We start from the raw sequence: 12,073 nt of genomic DNA, 5'->3' as shown, positions 1-12,073 counted from the left end.
CCCATCTAAGCTGATATATTTCTGTTGTTGTTGTTGTTTATATTCTGTTACCTGCCAAAACATTATGGACGCTTACTATAAAAACTGACATGTTTCAATTGTTTTAGTTATAGGGGCAAATTATCTACATAAGAATTAAGTTGACACATTCATCTCATACTTGTGTTGTCTTGTTTGGACTTGATTGCCTTCTAACATAAACATGAGATAAACTCTGTGATAAGATACTCTACCCAAGTATCTGACGATTGTTTACAGAGTTTTCAGGACTGAACTATAAACCAAGAGGTTACTCCGGTTTGCTGCAGCAACCCAGCCCCAGTCGGGGGCTTCTGTGGAAGTGGTTCAGAGAAGTGAACTTCAGCCAGGCATTGCTTATACTACCTCCAAACGCACTGCGATAGAGTATAGAAAAAGAACCATTTTTACCAAGAGAAGGTAAGCTGTGCAGTCTATCTTAAGAAAAGATTTATAAGCTGTAGGAAGGTAGGCTCCTTCGTCATGGATACCCTCACTTTTTGACTGGTACTAAGCTGTGTTTTTTACTCGTCTGACTGAGATCCTGCTAGTCAGGACCCAATTCTATATGCTTTCTACCTAAACTATTATGTTATGTACTTAGGTACACTCCAATTTGGATACTGGGGTACCTTGTCAGTCCCTAGTATATGGTACCCATGTACCCAGGGCATAGGTGCCCCAGAGGTCTCCCATGGGCTGCAGCATTTATTCTGCCACCCATGAGAGACCATGCAAAATGGAACTACATGCCTGCCATTACAGCCAGAGTAAGTTGGTGCATGCACAACTTACAATACATAAAGGTTTACTATATCTAAGGGTCACTGCACTTAAAACCTATAAGCCACTCCTATAGCAGCACTTTACAATCCTGAGGGCAGGGTGCTTGGTTCTCAGTGAGAGGGTGCCCCTGCATAAGCCGGACACCCCTGCACCCTTTGGAGTCCATTCTGCCGGGTTGTCGGTGAAGCTGTCACATACTAATATAGGGGGCAATACTCGACCGTGTGATGACCATCTCGAAAACGGCTGTAACAAACACTATTGCGTTTGATGTGTAATGTGATGGAATCATACCCACACATTGGTAACCGGTGTGAGATATGATTCCACCCTTCGGGAGCACCCTCCATGGGCTCTTGGTGATCCAGGGACCAGCCTTCTGTTCCCGGACAGAACAAAATGGTTGCTGCCAACCAGAGACACATTTGTGTCCTCCAGCTGCTAAGCCAAGCCCGAGCTGGGGAAGGCAGAACAATAGGCATCCTGTCACATGGAGGTGTGACCACCTCCCAGGCAGGATTTAGTGTATTAGGGCTGGGTGGGTGCACTTGCCAGCGCCTGAAAGTCTGCATGAGGGGCACATTTGGTGTCCCTTTGCATAGTCCAGTTCAAACCAGTTCTGGGAGCCGTTGGCTCCTGCTCTGGCACGAAACTGGACAAAGGACTAATTCTAATTTCTAATTTAAAACATTTGTAAAGCGCAACGTACACCATGCGGTTTCTTGGCGCTAGTGAGCAGGATCGGCAACTGAGGGATAAGACAAGAGTGATAGGAATGAGGATCTAGGCGGGGAAAGCCTGATTGAAAAGGAAGGTTTTTAGATCTTTACGAAAGGAGAGGTACTGGGTAGCAGAACGAAGATGGTCAGGGAGGGAGTTCCAAAATGTTGGGGCCAAAGTGGAGAAGTTTGCCCCACCCCACTTTTTACGTGTAAAGCGGGGGGTCTGGAGAAGGGACTTAGAGGAAGACCGGAGCTCTCTTGTAGGAACATAGGGTTTTATTAAGGAAGAGATAAAAGCGGGGGCAGTGCCCTGACGGGCCTGAAAGACCATGCAGCCAATCTTAAAAAGGGAACGTTCTTTTATGGGAAGCCAGTGGAGCTCCCTAAGAAGGGGGGTGGAATAGTGGTAGCGTGGGAGGCCGTAAATCAGCCGGGCCGCCTGGTTCTGGATCGATTGAAGTCTACGCAGACTGTAAGCTGGAATACCATGATAGAGGGCGTTGGCATAATCCAGCCTTGATATCACCAGGGCGGCCATAATGATTTTAAGTGCCTGAGGGGAGAAAAAGCGGGAAACAGAGCGGATGGTGCGGAGGGTGAGAAAACAAGAGGAGACCACGGAGCTGATTTGTGAGTGGAGAGTGAGCTGGTGGTTCATTTTAACACCCAGTGTTTTGACCGTGGATGAGGGGGAAGGTGCGGGCCCCAGAGAAGGGGGCCAGAAGAGAGAGTTCCAGGGGCTGGATGAACCACCGGTGAGAACCAACTCGGTTTTATCCGGGTTCAACTTAAGATGGTTGTGGTTCATCCAGTCCCTGATGAATGTCATAGTAGACTGGAAGTTAGAGATAGAGAGGGGAGAAGAGGATAGATCAAAGATGAGCTGGAGATCATCCGCATAATTATACACGGTGACCTCCAGCTGCTGGAGCGCGAAGATAAGAGGAAAGATATAGAGATTGAAAAGTAGGGGAGAAAGAGAGGATCCCTGGGGGACACCGCAAGTGACAGGGAGGGGAGTGGAAGAGAAGTTGCCTAGCCGCACTGCCTGGGTGCGGTCCCTCAGAAAGGAGGAGAGCCAAACCAGGGCTGATCCCCCGATTCCAGCCGCCCTGACACGGGACAGTAAGATGGTATGGTCCACCGTGTCAAAGGCGGCGGACAGGTCAAGGAGGACCAGTGCCTGGTGTTTGTTATCATCCATGCCCTTTCTGAGGTTATCTAGGACTGAGACCACAACCGATTCGGTCGAATGTCTGGGACGGAAACCGGCCTGGCGCGATGCCAGCCCCCCATTGGTCTCAATATGGGCGCTCAGTACCGCGGTGACGTGGCGTTCCATCACCTTGCCCAAAAAGGGCAGCAGGGAGATGGGGCGATAGTTGGCCGAGATGGAAGGGTCCGCGCCAGGTTTTTTCAAGATGGGTACTATCGTGGCTGGACAAGGGGGGGTAACCTCCCCCTTGTCCAGACGTTACCCTGGAGACAGGATTTTGAGTATTAGGGCTGGGAGGGTATGCTTGCCAGTGCCTGAAAGTCTGCATGAGGGGCACATTTAGTGTCCCTGTTCATAGGCCAGATCAAACCAGTGCTGTGAGCCGTTGGCTCCGGCTCTGGCGCGAAACTGGACAAAGGACAAGGGAGTAACCTCTCCCCTGTCCAGACCCTCCCCCGTAAGGGTCCGCTGAATCTTTCCAAACCTCTCCAGTGTATACTTAAGGGTTTACCTGGCTGAATGATCTTAGACTTGTCGTGGACAAGATTAAGAACTGAAACCACTGCACTTCGACCGTCTGGACACTCTGGACTTCGCTGAACTTCGTTTGGGCCTGACATCATCTCCCTCAGAGTTTGCTGCATTGTCTGTGCCCATGTGTACCATACAGGATCCGTGCACGACCTGTGGAGCTTTCAAGACACCTGAAGATAATGTTCCTTGGAGTGAGTCACTCCCCTGCATTTGCTGGCATTGCAACACTGTTGACCTGTTTGCTGACCACGAGCTCCTACTGACTCCAAAGGGTTCAGCAACACAGGAGGTGGTTTCTTACGTTCATCAAGACCCGATCTACACTCTCACTGAGTTGAGGCAGAATCCCTTGTTGGGGCTGCCATACCCAAACCCCTGTGTACCAAGTATGTTTGCAAGTGCTTATTGGCAATTCTGCAACAAGTGCATTGGACTCCGAGTAGCCCAAACCTCTGGCAACTTCTCCTGCAAAGATTTTCAACCACCTCGCACTGAGTGCTCCGTGACCTGTTGTTTTGTGAGGTTCTTCAAGGTAATCTCGCGACGTCTTTGCCTCCGGCCAGTGGGTCTAATTGAGGGTCAATTTTGCTTTCCTTGGGCTCCTCTGATTTCTTTGGGACTTCCCTGACTCCTCTGTGTGTGCTGACTCTCCAGGACCTTGCTGGTCCAAACTGTAAACTTCCTTGACCTGCTGAATGGGTTGCTTTTGGCAAGGTTTGTTGGTGCTCCCGCCAGACACTGACCGCTCAGCACTCGACATCCATTGTGGGACAGCTTGCGTCTGGCTCCTGGTCATCCCTGACATTGCCTGGTCCCGCAGCTGCAGAGTCAAGGTCCCCGTCGACTATCCTGAAGCGCTCGACATCGGTGGGCATACGTCTACCTAGTCACTCTCAAGTGACCCAGACTCTGTCCCCTCTGCTTTCAAGTACTCTACACCCAGAATCCACGTTTGGAATCTAATGGACACATACTCCTCTTCAAGCAGCAGCACTTTCTCAAAGTTCTTCATTGGGTTCGACAGCAGTTTCCGACACCACTACGCACCTATGCATCCAGCTCCCCTGGGATAGGTAACTTGGGTACTTCAGTATCCACAGGTGAGGTGGCTCTCCAAAATTCTGTCTTCCACAGGGACTTTTAGAAGTCCACTGGGAAGGGTCCTTAAACCTTAAAAATCCAACCGCGACTTGCACATAGACTTGTGCAGAGCATGCGGTTGTGTTCTCGTACTGTACACACACTTCGTGGGGTTCCCATCTACTCACCTTGGGTGGTTCCTTCGGGTCCCAGCAATTATACATCCCCTTGACACTGTCCTGACTCAAGTTGTGGTTCCTACCACTTTCATAGTATATGGTTTGGTGCCCTTGGGGACAACTGCATATTAGTGCTATTTACTGTCATTTCTTTCCTTAAGTATTGCATGCCTTGTGTCTATCTCTGTGTAGAAGATACTGTAATGTACTAGATAGTGTTATATAATAAATACATATTTTTATAACTACTGTGTGGTTCTCTTTTCATTTAATCTATACTAAGATTGCATTCTGGTAAAACAAGGTGCTTCACACTCCTTCAAGACTAAGCCTGAAGGCTGCTCTCCACAGCTACGACTTGGATACCTTTATAAGGTTGTCTGAGACCTCTTAAATCACCATAAGGGTTGTCTGGACTGGTGCAAGGTGCCCACTTTAATTAGTGGACATCATATTTCAGGCCAGCTTCTCTCTTGGTGTGCAGCAGTTGGGATTCAAGCCTGCATTGTTTGACCAGAAAAATATTTGTATTGATTAACTGAAAACCATTAGTACTATGCACATATAATACAAGCTTAGAATAGTAAGTTCTACTGAACTTAGGGTTGGGTAAGTCAAGGGTCTAGCACACCCTTTCTTCAACCTAAGAGGGTTTAGCTCCTACTAGGTTAGGTAGGTGCAACACAACACCAGACTTAGTATGTCTACTGAAGGAGATGGCAGTGGCTCCCTGCCTTCTAGATACAGTTAACTTTTGTTAAATGAACTGAAAGCACTGTGTTCCCTAGGAAGCTGAAGACAGGGAGAAGTGCCAACACTCAATGCCCGGTAGAGGGTGTATATTTAGATGAATTAAGGAAGACCCCTGGGTCAGAGGAAGAAAACAGGGTGGATGGGACAGCAAATAAGGATAGGTCAGGAGGGGACCCACTCTTTGACCTAGAATCTAACCCTGTCCAGGTAGAACCTGATGGCTCCCACCTGGACAACTCATATCTTCTAGAAGATAATGCAGAAGGCCCTGAGGGTCCCCTCTTCATTCCTCTTGAAAGAGTGCAGAGTTTACAGAGGAGATCTACATCTCCCTCTGCAGAGTCTAATCACTCAGGACAGTCTGTAGGCACCTCTGTATATAGCAAGAGGGACCACTCTTTTGATAGGGGGTACCAACGTCTTGAGCTTGAGAAAGATAGGCTTAAGCTCAGGCAAGAGCAGTTGGCCCTTGACAAGGAACCCCTAGAAATCCAGAGAGCTAGAAAAAGTTGAGACTAGAGTCTCATGGTGGCAGCAACAGTGTCCATAGAGTTAAGGAACATCCTTTGATAATAGAAACCTGAGCAAGAGTGTCCCTCCATACCATGTTGGACATGACATCCAGAAATGGATAACTGCTTTAGAGAGGGCCTGTAAAGTTCAGAGGGTTCCTCAAGAGCAGTGGGCAGCTATCTTGTGGCTCTTCTTTGCTGACAAAGAAAGAGATAAGCTCTTCACTGTTAGAGAAGAGGATGCTGGCAATTACTCAGTTTTGAAGAAGGGTCTCATTGATGGATTTGATGTAACCACTGAACACTACAGGATTAGGTTCGGAGACACCCACAAAGCACAGACCCAAGACTGGATAGGCTTTGTGGCTAGTGATACAAAGGTCCCAGAAGGTTGGTTGCTTGGCAGCAAAGCGCATGACTATTAAGGATTGCACAATTTTATTATGAGGGAGCAGATCCTTAATAATTGTCAAAACCAGCTTTTGCACCAGTACCTGGAGGACTCGGATCTGACTTCTCCCCAAGAATTGTGAAAGAAGGCAGATAGATGGGTCAGAACCAGGGTAAAGCAGAAGATCCAAGGTGGTGGTGACCAGAAGAAAGATACTTCTAAAACTCAAGATAAAGGTGGGTATGAGACTAAAGAGAAGTACTCTGAAGGTCCCCAAAAGTCCTCCTCTGGGGGTGGGTCCCAAAATCCTGCTTCCCCTGGAAAGAATAGCTTTGTCTGTAAAAAACAAGGTCACAAGAAACATGATTCGGATTGCCTCAAGGCCAACAATAAGGAAAGTATTCCTCCTTCAACTACAGCACCTCCTATTGCTCATGGCAGTAACTCCCCCAGGTAGAAGTATGACACCTAAACATTTTGATGGGTTCTCATGGGGTACTGAGGTGGATACTGGCCTGGCCAGATCACCTACTCAGGCCACCTTAGTCTGTGATGGTGGCATGTGTTTTGCCACTTTTAATGAAAGTCCCAATACATTAGGCAAGTACAGACAGGAGCCTCTGATAAATGGTCAGAAAGCTGTAGCCTATTGGGACACAGGGGCCAGTGTCACCATGGTGACAGGAAACCCTGTACCCCATCCTCAGCTTTTACCTGAGTACAAGGACCAGGTGACCTACACTGATGGTGTTAGGACAGATCATCACATGGCCATAGTCAATCTCAGCTGGGGAGGGATCACTGGTCCCAAAAGAGTTACAGTGTCCCCAAACTTACCTGTATATTGCCTCTTGGGTAATGATTTACAAATGTCAGCCTGGGCTGAAGTAGACCTGAAGACCCATCTAGAGATGTTAGGCCTCCCTGAGAAAGTTGGTGTGACCTTAGGTCCACAGCCCAACCACAGGGAAGTTCAGGAGCAGTGGAGCCTGAAAGAACGGCCCACTCTATTCCACCGGAGAGCAAAGGGGATGAAGAAAAGTATTCCCCGAAACTAGAGGTAAGGGTCAGCTTCCTCAGGAAACTGACCCTACTCCTTGGGAAGGAACTGCCCCATAGGTGGTCAGTCTTGGCCTGGAAGAGCCATGAGGGCAAGGGAACCTTCCAATGAGGTGCCCAGTCTGGAACAGGTATCCAGCCCCTCTCTACCCCGCCTCAGTCATCCTAGGGCTGCAGAGGTCAGGGATGTCAGTGGACCCCATATGGCCCATTGCCAGGAGGAATCCTCTCATCCACAGATGAGGAACCCCCAGCCTAGTATTACTAGACAGGTAGATAATCCTCAGCATTCTGAGTTATCCCTCTTACACTTAGGCAATGACATCCCCCAGATGGAATTTATTGGGCATTAGAAAACCTGGGACCAAGCTGTTCCAAACCTTACGTGGACCTCCGTTGTTCCAACCAGAAGGGATCACCCAAAAGCTGTAGGTAGCCAGAGGTTGAACCCTTAGGATAGATATGTCAGTCCTAGAAAGGAAGGAAGGCCTCCATGATGACCAGTACTCTGAGAAAGCTGAGACCTACTGGGCTAGGGCCTCACTTCTCACTCAAACACCCCATCAGCAACTTTCTTGGCTAAAACAGATTACAGGTAGTCACGCCAAATATTTGAGAGTCTCCAAGACCCTACAGGAGAGGAACTTTTCAGTGGACCATAGGATAGGGAGTATCCATGCGAATGCAGGACCTTACTTATATGGCCATTTAGGAAATAAAGTCTCAACTGGGCAAGGTTAACCTTATCTCCTTTCGTTTGGGTGGGTTGTGTAGGAAGGTAGGATCCTTCTGCAAGGGTATCCCACTTTTTGCCTGCACTAAGCTGTGTTTTTGACTAGTCTGACTGGAATCCTGCTAGTCAGGACCCCACTCTATCTGTTTTCTCCCTAAACGGTTATGTTAGGTACACTCCAGATTTGATACTGGGTACCATTGTCAGTCCCTAATATGTGGTACCCATGTACCCAGGGCATAGGTACCACAGAGGTCCCCCTTTGGCTGCTGCATGCATTATGCCACCCATGAGAGACCATGCAAAATGGAACTACAGGCCTGACATTGCAGCCTGTATAGGTTGGTGCATACACCACTTATTAAAGATATAGGTTTACTATATCTAAGGGTCACTGCACTAAAAACCAATAAGTCACCCCTATAGCAGGCCTTTACAATCATGAGGGCAACTTGCTTGGTTCTAAGTGAGAGGGTGCCCTGCATGAGCAGGACACCCCTGCAGTCTTCGGAGTCCATTCTCCGGGTTGTCACTGAAGCAGCCATATACTAATATAGAGGGGAATTACGCGGCTGCGTGATGACCATCTCGAAAACGGCTGTAACAAACCCTATCAGGTTTGTTGCCAAAGTTGGAATCATACCCCCACACCATTAACCGGTGTGGGAGGTATGATTAATATAGGTATGATTCCACCCATCAGGAGCGCCCTCCGTGGGCTCTCGGCAGTCCCCATACCAGCCTTCTAGTCCTGGACAGCACAAAATGGTTCCTGCTGACCAGAGACACATTTCTGCCCTACTGCTGCTGAGCCAAACTCGAGCAGGGGAAGGCAGGACAATAGGCATCCTGTCACATGGAGGTGTGACCACCTCCCAGACAGGATTTAGTGTATTAGGGCTGGGTGGGCGCACTTTCCAGTGCCTGAAAGTCTGCATGGGGGCACATTTGGTGTCCCTTTGCATAGTCCAGTTCAAACCAGTCCTGGGAGCCGTTGGCTCCCGCTCCGGCACGAGACTGGACAAAGGACATTGGAGTAACCTCTACCCTGTCCAGACGCTCCCCTGGGAGGGTCCCCTGAATCTTTCTAACCCTTTCTAACCCTCCCGTGTGGGCACTTAAGGGCTTACCTTGCTGTAGGACCGTAGATTCATTGAGGACAAGATTCAGAACTGAAACCACTGCACTTTGACCACCTGGGCACTCTTGACTTCGCTGGACTTCGTTTGGGCCTGACTTTGTCTCCCTCTCAGTCTGCTGCATTGTCATGCCTGTGCACCATACAGGATCCATGCAGAATCTGTAAATTATCCAAGAGACCTGAAGATAATCTCCCTTGGATTAATGGAATCACTCCCCTGCATTGGAAGGCACTGCAACACTGCTGACAGGTTTGATGATCCTGAGCTCCTATGGACTCTGAAGGGTTCAGCAACACAGGGCATGGGTTCCTACGTCCCTTGAGGCCTGAGCTGCCCTCTTACTCATTTTGAGGGCAGAATCCCGCGTGGAGGCTGCCATATCTGAAGCCCTGTGCACTGCGTACTTTTGCAAGTGCAAGTGCTTCTTGGCAATTCTGCAACAAGGGCATTCGGCTCCTAGGAGCTCCAACCTATGGCAAATTCCACCAGCAAAGATCTTCAACCACCTTGCACAGAGTGCTCTGTGGCCTGTTGTTTTGTGAAGCTGCTCGAGGTCCTCTTGCGACTCCTGTGCCTCATGTGCCTCATGTGGGGGTCCAATTGAGGGCCAACTTTGCTTTCCTTGGGCTCCCCCGATTGCTCAGGGCCTGCCCTAACTCCCCTGTGTGTGATGCGTCTCCTCGATCTTGTTGGTCCCAACCGTACACTTTCTTGACATCCGGCATTGGTTGCTTTTGCTAAGGCTTGTTAGTCCTCCGGCCGGACACCGACGCCCCCAGTACTCGACACCCTTCATGGGACAGCTTGCACCCAGCTCCTGGTCATCCTCAACATTTATTTATTTATTTATTTATTTATTTATTTATTTATTGACATTTGTAGAGCGCGGCGAATACCCGTGGGCGTCTCGGCGCTAATTAAGGGATGGATCAGCAACTGGGGTAAAGAAGATATACACGGCTATTGGTCAAATAACCACGTCTTTAGCTGTTTGCGGAATGTGAACAGGGAGGGACTTGCTCGGATATGTGCTGGAAGGGTGTTCCAGAGTCTAGGGGCGGCAACCAGGAAACGCCTGTCGCCCCAGGTGACTGTTCTAGTGCGAGGCACAGCCAAGAAGTTCTGAATAGAGGAACGAAGAGATCGGGTTGGGACATGATGGAGAAGTTTCTGTTTGAGAAAGTGGGGACCTTGATTATTGAGTGACTTGTAAACAATACACAGCGATTTGAATTTGATACGGCTGCGTACCGGGAGCCAATAGAGATCCCTAATGATGTTTGTAACTGGTGCGAACTTGGGGATCCCAGCCAGCATTCGTGCAGCTGCATTTTGGATTGACTGCATCTTATTTGTCACTCGGACTTGGGCATTTAAGAATAGAGCGTTACAATAGTCCAAGGAGGACAGGACTAGTGAGCTGACCAGTGTTTTCCCGGCCGTGTTCGGTAGGAAAGGTAGTATTTTCCTAATCATTCTCAATTTCATATGAGCTGAAGCCGCAGTTTTATTCGCATGTGCCATAAAATTGAGGCCAGCATCGAAGATGATGCCTAGATTTCTCACTTTGCTAGCTGGACTCGGCGGGGGACCGAAAGATGGTGGCCACCAGACACCAACATCACCTGGTCCCCACAGTTGCAGATTCAAGATCACCATCAACTATCCTGAAGCACCCAACATCGCTGGCCATTCGTCTGCCGAGCCCCTGGTCCCTCTCAAGTGACCCAGGCTCTGTAGGCTCTGCTTTCAGGTACTCTTCACTGATAATCCATGTTCGGATTCCAACAGACACTTTCTCCTCTTCCAGAAGCAGCACTTTCTCGAAGTCCTCCATTGGGTTCGATGGCGGTTTCTGACACCACTTCACACCTATGCACCCGGCTTCCCAGTGTAGGTAACTTTGATATCCACAGGTGAGGTGGCTCTCCAACCTTCTGTCTTCCACGGGGTTTCGTCGAAGTCCACTGGGAAGAGACCTTAAACTTTAAAAATCTAACTGCGACTTGCACATAGATGTACGGAGCGCGCTGTCATGTTCTTACACTGCACATACACTCCGTGGGGTCCCTATCTACTCACATTGGGTTGTTCCTTGGGGTCCCAGCAATTCTACATCCTCTCAATACTGTTCTGGCTCGAGTCGTGGTTCTTATACCACTTTCTTACTATATGGTTTGGTCCCCCCTGCTCCATGTAGGAAATACTGTAATGTACTAGAAAATGTTAAATAATAAATACATATTTTTATAACTACTGTGTGGTTCTCTTTTCATTTAATCTATACTATACAATTGCATTCTGGTAAAACAAGCTGCTTTACACTCCTGCAAGACTAAGCCTGGAGGATGCCCCCCACAGCTACCACTTGGATAGCTTTCTAAGGTTATCTGAGACCTCATAAATCACCATAAGGGTTGTCTGGACTGGTGTAAGGTGCCCACTTGAATTAGTGGACATCATATACTAGGCCAGCTTCTCACATAAGCTTGCTATTTTGTCTTTTGCTAAGTTTTAACATAGATCTTAGAAGTAATGATAGGATGTTAGATTGCTAGAAACATAATAACCATGTTAGGAATGTTCACCTTCTGTTTGCAGGTGATGTCATGCATTACTCTATTATTTTTTCCTTCTGTGTGGTCGCTGTTCACATTTTATGCACTCGACTTGGGTTTAAGAAATAAAAATGTTATTATCATGTATTTCTTGAATGTGTTATTCATTTATGAAAGAACACTTGGATTTTCAATGTTTCTTTAGCTCATTTAGAGAGACTATTCTTGACCAGAAAAAAATGTAATCAGTATTGCTCGATGGGTTGTGTATGGATCGCACTCCAACAGGATATCTAACTTGTGTTGGTGCATTTAACTAGATTCATGCACTAGGAGGTTAGAAATTTGACCCTGCATCTCTAGGGGGACCCCCAGATCGTTACTCATTGG

The sequence above is a fragment of the Lissotriton vulgaris genome, chromosome 3_1, assembly GCF_964263255.1.
Source record: "Lissotriton vulgaris chromosome 3_1, aLisVul1.2, whole genome shotgun sequence".
NCBI classification, from domain to species: Eukaryota; Metazoa; Chordata; class Amphibia; order Caudata; family Salamandridae; genus Lissotriton; species Lissotriton vulgaris.
This window is presented reverse-complemented; position numbering follows the sequence as displayed.